We start from the raw sequence: 7,500 nt of genomic DNA on the forward strand, positions 1-7,500 counted from the left end.
AAAAAAAAGAAAGAAAACACTCAACCCCCCCCGCCCCAAAGGACACATTTTCCTTCAGTCCTGATCGTAACCAGTTTTTACGGTGCCTGTGGGAGCGTCTCCAGCGTGGCCGTGCCCAGGCCGCTCGCTGGCGSTGGCGACCGCAGGTAGCGAGCGCGGAGCGAGCGCGGCCTCGCGGCCCGCGAAGGGCGCCGGAGGCCTCCAGCCTCCCTTGGCGGCGCAGCCGCTGGCCGCGGGTAGCTCGTCTSCTTCGCCCGGTAGGCAGCCGCGGCGACGCGTGCAGGTCGTGCGGGGCTGGCACCGCCACGCGAGCGGAGGAACCGTGGAGCGACGCCGCTGCGGAGACGGGAGCGTTGCGAAGTTGTAGTGAACGCTAGTCGGAAACGTTGCGGTGTTTCCGTGTTTTTAAGAATTTTGAAGGCGCTTGTGGATTGCTTGGACGTAGAACGAACTGSGTAGGCACTGCTTTAACGTGTCAGAAAACCTGCCTTTTTGCTGGCACCCAATTCCGAATCAAGTGAAGTTCTTTGAAGTCTGTGTACTGCACTGAACTATTAAACACAACAATGTAACAAAATCTGTCACAAAAGTTGGCACTGATTGGGAGTTTTACARAGATCAGAACCAGAAGAGATCTCAACAGTAATTTCTGTCAAAGAAAAAACACAGTGGTACGGCATTAKGAAAATGTCTATTTAGATGGCATGTTCTTTATGTAAATAGGTGATTTCATTCTTGATCTAGAGGCTTCTCAAACATCAGATAAACTTTCTACAATTAGTATTTTTTCMTTTCTACACTTAGTATTTTTTCTTCCATCCTTGTTAAAGCATACAMTCCATTTCATTTTATTTTAAACTTATACTTGTATTTTTTTWAAAAAAAAAATCTTCATCCTTACTGCTCCCTTCTTTTATTTCTAGTAATTCAATCTCTTTCTCCCTCTAGCTGACCATCCCATTTTACTGCTGACTCTGCTCTTGCCTCATCCTTTTTGTTCCAGATGCATTATCACCGAATTCTGAAAATTTACACTCTAATGGAGGCTTCCCTGCTGTGCTGCCAGTAAATGGGACTAACCACTAGGGCAGTGTGTGTAAATTTATTATTGGGCACTGGTTCCAGACGGACAAGCTCAGTTATTTGATTGCTCAAGATTACTACAAAATAAGGGAGAATTACAGGTCWGGTACTTGTATTTGAATATTATTAATAATATAGTGTCATCTATTAATAACATAGCGWCATATGCAACAAAATAGTTGAGTGTCCATCTGTAGTTCTCTTATAAAGTCACAGTTTTGGGAGCTGAATAACTAAGCATTGAGAACATGCCAACCTTTAGCTCTAAGTTCRAACTGGTCATAACTCATACCTCTAAATACTACTCTCTGATAGCTRGTTGCAGAAGTTAATAGCTTTGGTGCCACCTTAAATTCTTGTGGACCATGTCACGGTCTTTGTGAGCACCTAGAGGATCCCGTGGTGGATATGAAGACTATGCTACGTTTTTAATGYTTAAGGCTTCAGACTTGTAAGCTTTATCACAAGCAGTTTAGCGTGAGAGTTGACTATTGGTTAAGAAGCTTGTATTTTTGCTGGCTCTTGCAGTGGGAGACAGAGTTTTCSTTTTCTTCTCTGTACCCTGTATGAGTTCATTTTGCCTATGTCCTAAGCTTGAGTTTGAGTTGTTTCCCCCCCCTCAAATTTCCCCTCAAATTTCAATATTTAGTATCTTCTGAGATGGTATTTGGAGGTGGTCTCTTCCACCTCCTCCCTTTCCTTCTGTCATCCAACTAATATTACAAGAAAATAAYCTGCTTACTTTTAAAGAGGCTAGAAGAATGGTTTTGGTTGCTTAGGATGTTTGTACTGAGCATCCCTAAGTGTTTCAAGAGATGGAAGTAAAAGGAAACTCTTATATTTGATAAAGGAATCAAATCCATTCACCGTAGAGCACAAAACCCCTTCCAGCCTGTAAGAATTTTCCAGATGTGGAGAGGGGAACTAGCAAGTGAAAAAAAAAAATAAAAAAAAAAAAAAGGAAAGAAAGAAAGAAGAAGAAGAAGAAGAAGAAGTCTGTAGAGACTTACGGGTATGGTAGGGTTTCTTCAAACATAGAAGAGGAGTAGATTTTAAAATCATTTCCTCTTTATTGCTTTTCTGTCCAAATTTCTCATTTTTAAAGAAAAAGGACAGACTTCTTACAAAATGTAAGACTTCCATGTGAGCTGGGGAAGGGCTCATCACTGTTACCTTACTCTTCTACTGTGGCAGCCCTTTGAAGAAAAGCCAGGAAGGGGGATCCTGGGCAGTCTCTGCTTGCTTAGGAGAGAGGTTTTGTGTTAACTGAAGGGAAAGAAAATGCCTGTCTTTTAGAGGAAGGGCTTAGAAAGAGTTAYTGCCTTCTTTGGCTGAAAAGGCCAAAGCTGAGTTTCAGCCTCAGGTGAGATGGAAGGATTTGCCTTGTTGGTACACTTTGGATCATGGGGAGTGAATGAATCTGTTAACTCAGCCTGAAGGCAGAAAAAAAATATTGAAAATATTCAAATGAATAGAAATCCAAATAATTTGGGGTCTGTCTATTGGCATATAGACTGTTCTTTGAAATGTTGCAATGTARCATTCATAGGTTTGCAATATTTACRTCTSAAAAAMGTTAAATGTAGGGCTTCGCAAACTGAAGAGGACACGCGATTCTAATTATGTGCTTACCAATGGATTCCAGTGTGCCTAGCTAGCAAGCTGAAATTATGTCCTGTACTCCATTTCAAAGCATATCTAAACATAATGCAACTTTGTAACAACACACCTTTTCAATTCCATCATTTAAGAAATATTCTTAATTGTGTTATTGGGAGATAGACTTCTAAAAAACCCCTTCGTTTTAAATACTGTATGAGATTATTTTTCTTTCTGCTTTTTGAAGCTTTTTCAGCAAAGTGTGTGGTTCTAAATAGTTTGGGATCTTTAACATTAAAGCACAACTTCAAACGTGCATGCRCTAATGTGCCTTTTCCTGACTATTCTGCGTGCCCGAATACAGATCCTTCACCTAAGCTGCTGGGGCCGGTACAGRCTCCGCTGTCTCCTTCGTGGTCTCACACTTTTCAGTCTGAGGAGCCCAACTCTAGTATCWGCCATACTAAACAAGGAAGTGTGAAATCAAACTATCAGACTCAAGTTAGACTTCACAAAAGTTCTGCAAAAGATGCAGATGGGGAGGTGGTGACTGAGCGAGGTGACTGTTCTCGACACATGTTGGATATGGAAATCTAAATTGTGTTTACGTTGTAGGCGCAGGCTTCTGGGGGGCTCTTCAGCCTTCTCTAGCAACCCTTTGTAGGCTTCTTTTTATTAGCACCAAACCTACCTAAATTAAAGCTGCTCCACATATATCTATCCATGCTGCTATTGAATCTCCTGCTGGCAATTTGAATAGTCTCGGTGTAAAGAATCATGTTATTAAATGAGTTTATGAATACGTATTCATTTATAATACCAACTGTAGCATTTATATAAATGCATATATCCTTTAGGATGAAGTTCAGTAAGATGACTGTCATGTTTCAGAATAGCTTCTCTGCTGCTCAGAAAATCTGCATACAGTGCAGAAATGGACTGCATGTTTGAGTGCTATATCAGTACACATTTAAGCACAAAATCTGTAACTACGTTTTGGAGTAGTTTAAATCACAAATGCTTGAAGGATAAGAGCTGTAATATATTATTTCTGAAACTGTAAGATTTATGAATTTTTAAAAATACATGGGTTGTGTTCTCCAGAAAATAATTATTTAGATATCCCTATTGGCAAACAGTGTTTTAAGTCTTGCCAAATGCTGTAACTTGATTTTGTGCAGGATCTGTACATAGATATTAAGACTGTTTTGTACACAACAAGTAGCTTCATGTTTTTTAAGCCTTGATCCTTCAAACTGCTGCAGCTATACAGCATGCAGCTGCAGCTTTAGCATCACCTTGGTGGCCAGGGCCATGCTGGTGACCTAACAGTTATTAGCATTGCTGATTTATAGGAACCAGGAGTCAGGCATCATGAGGAGTATCAGAGTCAAACAAAACCAAAAAACAGAGAAAACCTCACAGAAGCAAAACTATTTGTGTCCTCCACAAAACAAAGTTAGAAATACCTTCTTTTGCCATCAGAGCTTCCATTTTTTCAGAAATCTATGTTCTGTTCTATTTGTTTGATTAGTTCATTTTAAAGCACCTCATTCCTTAGATTTCCTAGCTACTRGTCAACTTTGTGTTGTATGGAAGATCATACACAGGGGGAAATGACTCAGCTCAAAGGAAATAGATGTGCAAGAGATTGTTTTTTATTCCTTCTACAGAATATCTGGRTTTGGAATCAAAAGCAGGGCAAGGTAATTGAGTTTTTAAGAAAAACACTCTCATCTAGCGTACATAACCTTTTATTTTGTTTACTGTGTTTCTAAACTGCCCCCTTTTTATTTTCCGGAAAAATACTGAAGCATTTCTAGTTTCATCTGTCRGGAGTTTTATCCTACCTTTATCTTTAGGTCTTCCACTCAGTAGTTAAAATACCTCATAATAGAAGATTACTTTTCTTTTGGAAGCTTTATCTTATTAGACTGCCCAAAAAAGTGCTATGTAGTGCATACGTAAACCTTTCCATTACAGCGGACTGTTACCCCAGAAATACCACTTTCTCTTAACAGTATCTTCCACAAACTCAGACAGAAGCTGAAATAGTTGTTCTTCCAGAAATTTTATAATGTAGCTGTTACATATCTGTATAAACATTTACATAGCTATGTTAAACATTTAAGTGAAAATCATGGTTATATATTGTAGTAGTTGCCATATGCACAGCGGACCAAATCCTAGCACGTTTCTATTTTCGGAGACTATAATCTTTACTTACTTACTCCTATGGGTTCAGTGGCTGAACTAGCAAGCTGTTCAAAGGCTTGCAGATTTTCAGCTTGAAGCATCAAAATAGAGAATTTCTTAGGCMCTTTTAAACATTTTATCTTTCACAGATTTATTACAGAATATTACATATTTATATTTTAAGATATATATTGTAAAACAAATTTTAGGAGGGGAATGTTGCTATATTCCTTTTTTTTTTCTGCAAACTTTTTTCCTTTTTGCCTATATTCCATCTTCTTTGACTATGTCAGTCTTCCAATTATATATTCCCCACCTTTTTCTTCTCTTTCTTTTCATTTATCTTTTTTGAGATTCCATTATCTTTTTGTGTCCCAAATATCTGTACCAGAATACAATGCTGCACTGTCTTACCTGTGGCTAAATTAGCTTGGTGATAGTAGCACCACTTTGTCATTAAATTGATAATCATAATTATTAGAGCATAGCATGGATGACACTAATTATAAACTGAGAGTCTCTCACTTGGGTAAGAATTGTTTTTTAAAGCAAACAAAGCAGGATTTCACTGTAATTTGACACCAAATACAAAGTGTGTGTGTGTGTGTGTCACATGTAGCATATCTGTGTTCATAACCAGTATAAAAGAACCCTCCTAACTAGCTSTTGGCATCATTTAACTTCCTGGCTCAGTAAAAATATGGATAAGATTTTTGGAAAGTGATGGAGGGGCCTCTACTTGTAAATGCAAATAAAATACTCACAAAATTCCCTAAAGCTGATCTGAAGAATACAGATTTAGATATGAATGTGTTCTTTCTCAATAATCTCTGAGATTCAGTTTGATACTTCTCTTTTTACTTGTGTTGTCCTCAATTATGCTGCTTCTTTGTGGAAGAGTAATGAAATAATGTTGACTTATGTTTTACCAGGACTGATATGTTATTTTTTGGTTTAATGTTGATTGTTGTTACTYTTGAGTTTTCATTTTTGACATTTATATTTTGTCTATATTGATGCTGAAATCTGTATGTCTGAGTTCTGAAACTCTAAGAAGTATTAGGAAAGTAAGCTCAGGCAAGTTGTAGCAAAGAAATTGGAAAGAGTAAAGCCTTTATTTKTGATGACATCATGAATTTTAGTGAATATTAGTTCTTCAAAATAAAGGTCCTGATTCTTATATTTCATCTGCATGGAGATTATTGCAGGATCAAGGCCTAAATCAGCGTTTTATCAGATAGATTCTGTTTTCTTTGTATACTACAGCTTCATATTTGCAAAAGAATGTTTCCTCTCTYACCTAAAGATTACAGCTGAAATGTCAACATTGTCAGCTAGCAGGGAAAATTTGAGCAGAGCAGATGGCAAAAGGTGGGCAAAGCAGAAGAAAAGTCTAACAAGCATAGGAGAAAGCCGTAGTGGTGTTTTTCATCCACAAGTTTGTAAGGAGCCTTCTCTAKATAGTGCTTTTCTCGGGAGACAGTGGAAGGTTTTACAGTTCTGTAGGTGATGTAAAGAGTGAAATTTGAATCTGAAACTGTAGTGCAGAAGCTGGTGATGGAAGCTGTAATGAGCAGTTCTGTATTTTGCTCTTGGCTTGTATGTTATGCTACATTAGAAAGAGAATGRCTGGATTAGGTGGAACCATCTGGAGGAAGGGGGAGATTGCTCCTTTTCTTTGAGAGTATCTGACCATGTTTAGGAGAGAAGATTCAAGACCGTAGGCAGAACAAGAGGGAATGAAAGAAACACAGCAAGGAACATGGAGGCTTTTGCTCAAGTGAGGATACTGTTGAAAGGATCAGAGGGCAGTCAGTCAGACCTAAAGGCAATGAGAATGAAAACTTCGTAGGGTCTGCAGAGAGATTGTTTCTGCTCAAACAGACATTGAATTAACTGAAGTCATGCATGGAAAAAATGGAAAAGGGGGAAAATAAAACAGACCCCCCCATCCTGTAAATACGTAGTGGACAAGAAATAGTTTGTGTATAAACATTTTTTATTCTTGTTCTGTCTTTTTAGGATTAGTTGATAAAGGTGCTGCTGAAAGACTGACATCTGTAGAAGAACAAAGAATAAGTTGTGTCTGCAGTGCTGTAAGTTTCATTCTTTTTTTCCCTGAAATACGCATGTTTGTCTGGCTTTCACTTTTTGCTCTCTGATGGTCTTTGGAGGTACTCAGCCAGTGGAGGGTGCTGCATGAAGCAGGTCCTGTTCTGTTCCTTTCAGGAATAGACATTCTACCAGYGAAAAGAAAGAGCAGGATGAGATCAGCCATCAGCTGTTTTTTTCCAGGAGGAACTGGAAGGGTAGTCTAGACCTCCTGCAGCACCTTGTTTGGGAAGGGGCAGGGGGAGGTGAACCTCTGAACCTTTCCTCCTCATGCAACATCATAGCAGGGAAAAGGAGAAGGTGRGAACTTCCCAGAAGCATTCTTTGCAAGCAGAATGGACTATTTAAGGCAACCTGATGGTGAGCAATCACCAGTGGTAGGAGAAAAGGCAYGAAATTGGGAAGCTTGCTCTGCTGTTCTCTCACGTCTGGCATGCGTACCATTCCTGTTAATGTATCATTAATATTGGGGTAGTTCCCTGATGACCTTTAATTGATGAGTGTTTATAG

The sequence above is a fragment of the Rhea americana genome, unplaced genomic scaffold (assembly GCF_003343005.1).
Source record: "Rhea americana isolate MKP2758 unplaced genomic scaffold, rheAme1 scaffold_174, whole genome shotgun sequence".
NCBI classification, from domain to species: domain Eukaryota; kingdom Metazoa; phylum Chordata; class Aves; order Rheiformes; family Rheidae; genus Rhea; species Rhea americana.